General features: G+C 41.6%; 1 pseudogene; it reads left to right on the top strand.

Annotated features, from left to right (window-relative positions):
- The first annotated feature begins 10,089 nt into the window (after window positions 1-10,089).
- The window catches only part of LOC137334728 (sodium- and chloride-dependent GABA transporter 1-like), a 44,939-nt pseudogene continuing 43,140 nt past the window's right edge, over window positions 10,090-11,888 (top strand).

Below are 11,888 nucleotides of genomic sequence, written 5' to 3'. Positions count from 1 at the left end.
TTACAATCATTATTTAAGTGAGAGGACCGTGGATATTCCCAGGAAGTCCCTCCCTTTGTCTCAAAATGTTTAAACATTATGAAAGGTTTTGATTGGGTAAAGAATGTTTCCATCGATTAGCAAATTAGGCCTTAGACTCAGGATTATTACTAGAAAAAGGAGGAAGTTTAAAAAAATATTTTGCACAAAGTGCTCTAAGAACATGGAATACTGATCACAAGTAGTTATTGAGTAGAGACTGTAACATAATTTAAAAGTGTATTAAATATAAAAGGATACATGAAAAGGCAGGGAACAAGATTTCAGTACACAACTCCAGTTGAAGGGCTAGCACTGGCACAGACATGATGGGTTGAACAGTCTTCTATGCTGTAAATTCTATAATTCACCCCTCATCTTCTGAAGGTACTAAGTCATGCTGGAGTAAGATTCTGTATGGCCAGGTGAGCTTCATGCTTCTTCATATGTGAATCTAGCAAGTAGATGTCAGCAGGCTATTCAACCTCAAGGACTCTCACAGCTGAGCATAATCCTCTCCTCACCTGACACCCACACACATTCATTTCAATCAGGAACAAAAACCCCATCCGATTTTTCTTCCATAACCAAGGGCAATAAAGTCAGCTGTGGCATCCTACGAGTTTCAATATGTTTGCCGCACCCTTTGACGTCCTAAAAATGTCATGTGATTAAATACACATATACTGTCAACCTAAATGAGCAATAACCTGACGTAGCACTTACCAGACTCGAACAAAGTGAACTATTACCATGTTGTAGCTGCCGGGTTGCACATGAAGTACAAATTCAAGGCTATGAAATCAGGAGCGATTAGCAATGTAATACAATGAACAAAAAGTTAATTGTTTTTGCACCTGAAAGAAAAATGCAAAATCTGCTATTGATGAACATTTCCCACTTCCATATTTTTCTGGAAAAAGATTATTCATCTGAAAAAAGTTACAATAGTGTCAGATATTGTAATCCACCAGAGGGCAGCAGCCCCTGCTGTCGCTGAGGGTGCAGTTACTGAACAGCAGGAGATTTTATGTTCACCAGTGTATGCTTGCTATTTATTTCTACAAACTCACAACATTCATCTTATTGAGCTCTGAACGTCGTTCCTTTCTTAAATGGACTCTTCTGTAATGAACACTCTAATAGGTTCGGCTGCTTCTATGTGCTTTACAGGGATGAATTTGAGATGCTAAGAGTAGGCCATTTGGCCTGTCAAGCCTGCCCTGCCACATTTGTTAGCCATTTCTGCTGTAGCTTTCTAATTCCAATTCCATGCCTTTCCTCCATACTCTTTAATACCCTTACTTCCCAGGTAAATATCTACAGTCATCCCTGGTAATTCAGTCATTTTTTTGCACCAAATAATTGAATTCTCTAGTAATTTTGAATTAAGCATAACATAGGAAAGTAGGAATTTAGTGCTGTAAATTGAATGATCAGGTAATTTGAATTAAATGACAATAAAGGGGTGGACTGTGTTTCACTTTTAAACATTTCAATTTGTTTTGCAAATATGGCCTTCTGGCACAATGGGGTAAATTTCTGTCATCACTGCGTGGATGGTAATCAGGCAGAGCAGATCACCTGCCAGTTATAGAACCACCTGACTTTCATTCCATTGAAATCAATGAAGTGAAATGAAAATCAGACAGGTGCTACAACAGGCAGATGATTGCTCTGTCAAATTTTCACCCATGCGATGAAGACAAAAATTTGCCCTGTTGTGTTCCATATTCTCACAAGCTTTTATGCAAAGAAGTATTTCCTGCATTTGCTTTTGACTGGCTTAGGTTGAATTTTTAGATAATGTCCCTTTGTTGTGGATTCCTCAACAGCAGTGAGTCGCCAATTCCTTTCATTATTTTAAACATCTCAGTTAGATTACCCCTTCATCTCCTCCTCGCCAAGGAATATAACTCAAGTTTTTCCAGTCCTTCATTATGACCCCATCCCTTCATCCCAGGTAAAGTCCTGGTGAGGCTTCCCTGCACTTCTCCAAGAGCAGTATACTTTTCCGAAGGTGGGGTGCACAAAACTGAACCAAATAATCAAAATGAAGTCTATCCAGAATTTTGTACCAGAACAAGTACTTCCTAGTTTTTATATTCTAAAACTCATGATGAAGCCCAGCATCCAAATAGCCTTTTAGATCACTTTTGCACCAGTGAGAAAGCCTTTAATGACTATGTACCTGGACCCCTAAATCTTTTTATTCATCTGCTTCACCATTTAGATTATATTCCCATCTACTATTCTTGTATCTGAAAGTGTCCTACCTCACACTTTAGGGTAGAAATTGGACCTCGTTGCGTCCGTTTTACGAGCATAAAATGGGTGCTTCGAAGCTCAATTTCGGGGACCAATGTCCTGCTCTCCAAGCCGGCCTGAAAACGTTTGACCCAAAATTGGTTAGGGCATCGCTCTGGGTGCAGCCTAAAACAATCATCGGGTCCTTTAAATATCTAAAGCCTGTTTTAGGTCCCCTCACACAATCTGTGCAATCAGAGTTCTCTCCACAGATGTTGACTGACTTGCTGAGTGTTTCCAATATTTTCTTTTTTTGTTTTGGATTTCCAACATCTGCAGTTTTTTGGCATTTTGCTTCGGATATAATCTAGACCAACACTTCAGTGCACTGGTGGAGGAATTCTGCATTGTTGGAGGTAATGTTTTTTAGAATTAAACCAAGGGTTCATCTGCCCACACAGGTGGACGTGAAAAATCCTATGGACCTTTTTTGAAGACCCAGGAGTTCTCTCGATATCTGGGCCAGCATTCATTCCTCAACCAACACCACCAAAAACTGATTAACTGATCATTTATCTCATTTGCTGCTTGCGGAACAAATTAGTTGGCTGTGCTTCTGTACAAAACAACAGTAACTACACTTCAAAAGTAATTTATTGGCTCTAAAGCACTTTTGGATGTCCTGAGGCCACAATAAGGTGCTATATAAACATCATGCTCACAGTGGATCTTCACACCTACACTTCCTGTGTCCTCTTCTCTTCTTAATTGACAATCACCCACTGATCCGCTTCTGCTTCACCCTTTTTACCTGAGGGAATTTACATTCCAGAATTCCTTCCTCCTCACAAAGGTTACTGGTCCAAATCCTCCTGGAGATTTGTGATTAAAGCATTGTTCAGCTACTGAAAGACTGGCAATTTGAAAAAAGAATTTTGTTCTTGGGTTCTAAGCGACACTGGCAAGGCAGTATTTATTGCCCACCCCCAGATGCCCTGAGGTGGTGAAGGTCAAGCACGTAGTGTGGGACTAGAGTCACATGTAGGCTAGACCAGGTAGGGGTGGCAGGTTCCCTTCTCTGACGGACATTAGTGAACCTGTTGGATTATTTTACTACAATCCAATGACTTTCATGGTCATTTTCTGGTGCTAGCCTCTCACAAATGACCAGGCTCATTGAGTTCAATTTCACAACTTGACATGGTTAGCTATGAACACTGGTATGCCAGTCCAGGACCATAACCACTAGGCTACTATACCCTATAACAATTAATGATTGTATAAAAAGTACTGTTGTTAATATAAGCAACATTTTAGGTCTTTTCTGTCTGTCACTCAAAAACATATATATTTTAAATAGTGAGTGTTGGTATTGATATCACCAGGAACTGGCCTCAATGAGTTTAAATAACTGCAAGAGGCTTAGCAACCACAATTGTCTGTGTTTGGGGTGGGGAGCAGGAAGAGAGGGATTGTAGTGGGAAGACACAGAGCAAATGGCAGTGAGCACAAATAAGAACTCAAACTTGAAATGAATCCTAAGTGTAATGACAGTGACTGAACAGTGGCATGCAATAGCCTGGCTAGGTTCCGCATTGTTACTTTGTGGCACTCAGCATAAAATACTTTGACATGACTGATGTACAGGGAGTGTTATTTTGCATCTATCCTGCATTGTATGTGATCTTGTCGTCTGATGCCTACCTCAAACCATTTGAGCAGCTTTGACGGCATGGAAAAATTATGGAGCAGACACTTCCAGCTTTTTAAAATATCTTCAATGTTATTATGCACAACTAGCCTAGATCTACTCCATGTTTTGGGACAAATGCAGCAAGCACATTGAATAAAGGATTTGCTTCTGTTTAAAAACAGGTCCAGTATATTCTGCATGGTTTCAATTAAACCATATTCCTCAGCCCTGCACTCCTAGCTCACATATTTTCTGAATGCGTTTTGCACCAATCATCTCCCTAGCTACATTTGCTGCTGCACACGCTCAAAGAGACTGACAGCTGGATGACGGGAAACTGTTCCATCGGCCCTCATTTGTTTATCACCAGGAGCTGCAGGCGGCAGTCGTGGCCCAAGAGGCAGCTCTTCTGTCGTGGGGGGAACAAGATCAGCCAACTGGGATGCCAGCCAAGACAGCAGATAAGCCCGGGGAAAATGGGGCATTCAGGAGCGGCGAGGGTAGGGGGGGAGTGAATTTGAATGCAGAGCCAGGAGGACCACTTCTGGTGCAGTTTGTGAGTGACACCTACAGAGGTGGTGGATGTTTAGGCTAGTGGGTGAAGTGCCAATCAAGCGGACTTCTTTATCATGGTTGGTGTCAAGCTTGTTGAGTGTTGTTGCAGCTGCATCCATGCAGATAAGTGGAGAGTATTCCATCACGCTCCTGATTTGTGCCTTGTAGGTGGTGAAAAGGTTTTGGGGAATCAGGAGGTGAGCCACTCCATGCTGATTCCATTTTAAATATCCAGAAGGGGTTTCAGTTTCAGGTGTTAAAATCAAACTATTTGGTAACCAGGAAAGTTCAGTTCACACCTGAATACATTTTGTGAGGCCCTGTGCCCGTGATGGGGCCTCGCATGCAACCAGTACATATTGAGGAATCGTGATAGTGCTGCCTGCAGTTTTCCAAGGTGTGCCGGCTGTGGCGAGGCCTCACAAAACTTACTCCTTTATCTACTTAACTATTAAAAATTGTTAACATTTTAAATGCCTAACCATTCAGAATAAATCATTTGATTATCAAATGGTACAACAAGGAAGGGACGCCCATATAATTGAGGCTAGCCTAATGGTCACAATTCCTGTTTGACTGTACCTTTACATGTGAGCGGGCTGAGAAGGACTCACCACCCATGTAACTTCTATCAGAAACTGTTCAGAAACTATTGAAATACACTACAAGGCTTTTGCACTTTTCCCCTTTTGTTTTGAAAAAGTTTACGCAGCCTATAAGTCTGATTATTGTTCTATTAATAGCTTCCTGTGTCTTTCTGATTCTATGTATTAATTAATCTGGAAGTAAATAAAACTTAGTAGTTTTAGCCTCTACACATTAGTTTGATGACATATTATTTTCCACTTTTTGGAAGGGACAGGAGAACTTGATGAGTGACCATCATATTCTACAGTGCCCAACACAACATGATTAGAGGTTAATTGTTAAACCTGAGCACACAAACTCATTCATGGCATGGATAAGGACCCAGGTTTCAGTTCATAGGAGACTCACTCTGTAAAGCCATGAACACAAGGCAAAGTATTAGGTGAAAACCTAAACTGTAACAGGATCTTCCCCTTCTGATGCCATGCTGGCTACTCTTTTCTGTGTGCTGTGTACCTTGTCCTCTTTTCTGTTGTACAGTGTACTTTGTAATTTTTGATGTACGTTGTGTACCTTTCATTCTTTTCTATGTGCTGTGTACCTTGTGCTCTTTGCTTGTGCTCTTTTTTTGGTCCTCCATGATGTGTGCTGTGTGCTTTGCACACTTTGCTGTTTGCCTTGTACTCTTTGTCTTCTGCTGTTTACCTTGTGCTCTTTGCTGTGTGCTCCGTGTCTTGTGTTCTTTGCTGTATGTTCTGTGAGCCTTCAGCACTTTTTATTGTGCACTTTGCCACGTGTTCTGTGCCTTGTGCTTTTTACTTGATTTCTTCCTGTACCCTGGGGCAGTGGTCTACCGATTCAGTTAGGCATGTAAGTAGAAATGACATTCAATTAGATAGCAATCGCAGTACAGTGTGGATAAAGAACAACATGAATGGAAAAATACATCAGTAACATGGGATTGTTGAGTGACAAGCAGTTCTAGAAGTTAGTCATTCTTTGATTTATCAGTGAGGACATACTTATGTTAGGTTAAAGAAGACAGAACTTGCATTTATGTAGCACCTTTCAACATCCCAAAGCACCTTATTGCCAAAGAATTGCTTTTGACGTGAAGTCAATGTTGTTATGTAGGCAAAAGGGGCACAGCAAGGTCCCACAAATGGCAATGAGAAAACTGACCAGTTAATCTGTCCTGGTGGTGTTGATTGAGGGATAAATGTTGGCCAGAACATTTGTCTTTTGTAATAATACCACCGGACCTTTTATATCCACCTGGGCTTGGTTTCACATTTCAACTGAAAGATGAGGCTGTCAATAGTGCAGCATTCCATCAGTACTGGAGTAAAGTATCAGCCTAGATTTTGTGCTCAAATCCTAGAGTGAGGCTTGAACCCATGACCTTCCTAACTCAGAGGCAAGAGTACTACCACTGTGCAATGAGCATCGTGCCTTCAGCCACTGCTCCTAACACATCTCGTTACTCCCGCTTGGGCCTAATGCCCACCAACTGAAGTGTCTTGGGAAGTTTTGCTACATTAAAGGTGCAAGTTGTTGTTACATACAGTCAATGATATACAAGCCCTGATTTTGCTATACAGGCAGCCAATAAAGTACCGAGTCACGGGGGCCGAGTCAAATAGGAAATTTGGGGTGAAAAGTCGAGGCTTTGCTGTCGGCTTGTGTGGCCTCATTTTATTATTAAAATGTCCTTATTAAAGGTCCCTTGTCATACTCCACAGCTTTGGGCATAGTTCCTCCCACAGCACGAGGCTTGCCCATAAAAACTGGATACAGGGGACTCATGGGCATTAGGCTCTTCATGTCAACACCATGCCTTTTAATCACTATTCGGGTGGTATCTGACCACAGGAACACTATGATGCCAATGGCATCAGTGGCCTTTATCCAAGAAGCAGCCATGCTGTCTTCATTGTACAACAGTCCAGGATGCCCACATTATTTTAGGAGAAGAAACACAAGAGCATGATTCTTAGGAGAACAGGGCTATACTCTGCATCCATGGCTGCTCATCCCACTAAGAAATCCCCTAACAGTAGAAGAGTGCCTGGATGCCTTGGAATCTGTTCCTCAGTTGCCACCTTCACTTTCAAATAATGTGCCATGCAACTTAGGCACAATGAAAGAGTGTAAGCAAAAATGAATGGCTATGCATAATGCTTCAAATGGTTCTTGGCAGGGAGTATGCAAGTTCCCAATTTAGGTTTGACCCATGGATAGAATAATCTCTAAGTCTCATGCAGTTTGTCTTAGCCCATTCCCACTTCCCACTTCCATATGGCCACAATGTGCAATAATGTGAGCCATTAATCTGACATTTATGGCCTCAGACTGAAAATAAAATTGATTGTAGTTCAAACACCAATATCATAATGTCATGAGGAAATCAGGTATTGATTCTTTAATGATGCAGAATCCTAAACAGGATTCATCACTAATCTGATTAGACAAACAAATCAAAACTCATTGATTGCATCTCAAAATAGAATGAACTGGGTCAGGAGGAAGGAGTAAATTAGGGAGAGAAGGGTGCAAACCATCCAATTAAAGGCATGAAATTTCTACTTTTCCATTCACTTACTCAGTGGTCCATTTACGACATGGTAATCTATCATGAATCCAAGGTTAATGCAGTATCTCTCCGGGAAAGGTGATTAACGATAAAAAAGGTAAGATTTTATAGTTTGGCGTTCATGGTAATAATTTAGGGAAATAGGAAGGACTTATGGCAGCAGCTATGTGAACAGTTATAAAAAGAGCACTGCTTAGTGTTGTGTGCATAATCATCAATATAGGGTCAGCTTTATTTTGGAGAATTTTGTCCTCAAAACTGTATCACACTGGTGAACAGAAGACTTTCTATTGGACCCAGTGTCAACATCGAGCACTCCCAGCTTAGGTATAGCATCAGTTAGATGCAAAGTAAAGCTCTTTCTGTACTACCACAGCACACACTTCTAGGTCAGGCATAGCATAGGTTAGATCTAAAGAAAAAAAATCACTTTAGTATGCTTTAAACACTAACCTCAGGAGAGCAGCCATATCAGCCATCCTTATTGCCTTTCTGATTGACACTGTGACTAGTGATTGTTTATCTTTAGGTTTCTTACTGTTATTGAATTTTTGTTATTATGGTCGGATTTAATTGCTTGGTATAGTTTCTAATGTCAATAATTTAACAGTTATTTTCACTAATGTATGCCACCTTTGCAATTTGGGTTTTTCCCCAATATTTGAGCTCAAGTTGGTAGCTAGATGACAGTTTTGTTAAGCAGCCTGAGTCTGTTATGAACTGAAACTTGCATCCTTATTCGTGCTGTATATGGGTTAGCTTTTCCAGATTTAACAATTAACCTCCAATCACAGTATATCATTCATTGGGGAATATGTGGGTTACCTACCACATTCTTGCATCACTTTTGAAGATGGAAAATAACATGTTGTCAAACTAAAACTATAGGCTTAAACTACTTATTGAAATTTATTTGCAGGTTAAACAGTACACAGAAGCCTAAAGACCCAGCAAGATACTGAAATAGCACAATACTTAAAAACCATAGACATAGAATCAGTCGACAAGGTGGTTCTGATTGTTTCTTCTCAGCAAACTCTCAAAAATAATCTTGAATGGTGAGTTGTGCGGGAACAATTCCTCATGGAGCCCCTATTACTCTTATCTGTTGTTAGAGGCAAGATGAGATGGAAAACAAGAATCCTGAGGTGGCCCCTGGATTTTGTGGGGTCCTTTCATGATGTAAAAGCATATCCTTTGAAGTTAGGTTGTAACAAACACATATTAAGGCAAACCAGGGAATGAGACTCTTCTTGGTGTTGTTTTCACCTTCCCAGTTATGCTGGCTCTCAATATCCAGTAGAAGGGGAAATTACAATATGTACCTACCCCATCACCTGGGGAGAGGTGCAGGTGACACTTGCTTTGAGATCAAAAGGAATGCTGTAGCTGTGAATTAGATGCCATGAACTGGCAATGTGGCCACAAAACAAGGAAATTCTCAAGCAAGCCATTGCATGAATGCTACCTTTATATATTAAGGAACCTTGCTAGGAGAGCTTATTTTAAAATCAGGAATTATGGTTAATGTTTAGTTCCTTTGTTTTTTTATGTCTGTTTCTGTTTTTTTTTTGTTCAGAGTGCTGATGACATTGGGCGATCAGCAGGAAGCAGAGACAAGCAGGTTTGGGATTGGGGAGAAATTAATAATGGGCAGATCATATCTCAAAGGAGAATTTGGTTGAAAGGCTGAACTGGACAGGTTGTCAGCCCATTTCTTATGTCAGTGCTTTTATGCTCTAAATTGGCTGGAAATATTTACTTAGACTGATTGAATGAGGGGACAACTGAAGACCTTAGGTTAATGCCGTGTCTGTTACAGATGTAAATCCAGCTTCGACACACTGTTAGCCTCAGTAACTCCATGGGTTAATAGCTGTATTTGTTACTGATGCTACTTTGGCTCCCTCACACTATCAACACTGTCTCTACTACTGTTAAGGTTGTCAAGTTAAACTAAAACCTGCCATAGTATGCCAGCAGAGAAGTCTCTTTGCTGTTGAATTATCTGATGTGTTGCATCAGGTTTGAAATCTCTTCATGTCAGTTTTGCTCCAGCCCAGTTGTTTTTTGGCATTTCCTTTAAAGGAAAGTGTTTGTTAGAGCTTGGCAGGACTGGGTTTCACCCGTCCCCCTGTGAGGCTGAGGTCTTAAAAATATACCTGGACTTATTTGAGAAAAACTTGTTCAATATTTCTTCCTGCCCCTACCTCCCCAAATACAAACAAAACAGTAATTTAACTTGTACTCATTAATTATTTCTTTTTGCACTTGCAGTGAGAATTGAAATCTTAAGAGCAAAGTGTTTGATTCCGACAAAGAACTGTGAGTTATTTGTGCTGTGAGTTCATAAGTCTTAAACCCTTCCATGTGAAGTGGATGAAAGTGTCTAGTGATGGGGGAGATGGAACAAGCCTCGCTGGAGATCAGCTTTCCCTCAGGCTTGAGGCAGGCACGACCGGAAGAAATGGCAGAGTCCCTAGACAACCAGGCCGGTAAAAGTGTACCCTTACCAGGCAGAGGGAACTGGAAAGGAAAATTTGACTTCCTACTTTCCTGTGTGGGATACGCCATTGGACTTGGGAATGTCTGGAGATTCCCTTACCTCTGTGGCAAAAATGGTGGAGGTAGGGCACACTACTCAACACTACTGCACATGATTTACACAGACAGGACACTGGACACCATTGTTGACCAACATAGATGAAACTGTGAGCTTACATCAGTGTTACAATGTTTTCTGGAGAGCACACTCTCAAAGAATGTGTTGTTAGAGGGCTACTTTTATGTTGCTCCACCCAGCTGATGCTACAATCTTCACCCCTCCCACCCAGTTGAAGCTGGCATTTTTCACCCCCTCCCACCTAGTGGATTCTGGTATTTTCACTCCTCTCACCCAGTTACTGCTGGCACTGTTCACCTCATTCTTCAAGTTCACATTGGCACTCTTGTCCATCCTAGCCCTCACAGTTCAAGCTGGCACTCTGCCCTCTCTCCATCAATTCAAACTGGCATTCTTCTCCTCCCCCCAGTTCAAGTTGGTACTCCTCTCCCTTCCCTCCTCAGTTCGTGTGGCACTCTCTTTCCCCCCTCTCCTCACATAGGCACTTATCAGCCCCTTCAGTTCATGCTGGCACTCCCCCTTCAGGTTATATTGGCACTCTTTTCCTTTCCCCCATTCAGGTCATGCCATCCCTCATTTCCAGCCCCGCCCCCTCCTGTTCTCACTGGCATTCATCTGCCTCTTCAATTTGTGCATGCTCTCTTCTTTCTCCCCTCAATTTAAGTTGGCACTCCTCCCCTTTTTCCCTGGCACTTACCTCCCCCAATAGTTTATTTTGGCAGCGTCCTGCCCCTAGTTCACATTGGCATCCTTCTTCCCCTCCTCCCTCAGTTCATGCTGCCCCTGTCCACCCTTCTTCAAGTTCACACTGTTTCCTCACCCCCCACTGTCTATTTCAAGCTAGCATGCTTCTTTCCTCTCCCCCCGTCAACTCAAGCTGGCATTCTTCTCCCCCTCCACTCTATACATGCTAGCCCACTTTGCTCTCTCCTCCCTCAGAGCACACTGGCACGCTCCTCCCCCTCCCTGTTCACACTGGAACCTGGAATGCCTCTGAACTTTGTGAATGCCCCGGACAGAAAATACAAGCATTCCTGAGTCTGGATGGATATAATGCACGGGCTGGCCAGGGGAGGGCAGGAAATTTGGCTCCTTTATGTTCATCTGGGTCAGAAATAAAAATGGTCGATGGAACCACTTTGAAAAAAAAATTCACCGATGAGATTGATTGAAAGTAGAGAGGCTGCCTTTCTGTGGGTTTCTCTGGGATCTTTACTGATCAATAATTCAACGAATCAGTATGGTTAGCCTGTTTATTTGAACCAATGATAAAAGCATGACATCTGATTTCTGCAATAGAAAAATTTAACGTGGCACAGATTTAATGTGTGATCGCTACATTCAAGCATTTTAATTGTAGACAGACATACACGAGACAATCTCCTGTGGAGTTGCATACAGATAAAATGTTTTTAAAAATATTGCAATCGAGTAGGCTCAACAGCTGGTGGCTCTGACTGGATTGCTCATCAATTGAGTCTCTAGTTTGTTGAGTTAAAATGACATTTGGAACTTGAATTTTCAATGGTTACAATTAAACCAACTTACTTAATTAAACTTTCTGCTGGTGT

This window comes from Heptranchias perlo, chromosome 18 (genome assembly GCF_035084215.1).
Source record: "Heptranchias perlo isolate sHepPer1 chromosome 18, sHepPer1.hap1, whole genome shotgun sequence".
In the NCBI taxonomy this organism is placed as follows: domain Eukaryota; kingdom Metazoa; phylum Chordata; class Chondrichthyes; order Hexanchiformes; family Hexanchidae; genus Heptranchias; species Heptranchias perlo.
This window is presented reverse-complemented; position numbering and strand designations above follow the sequence as displayed.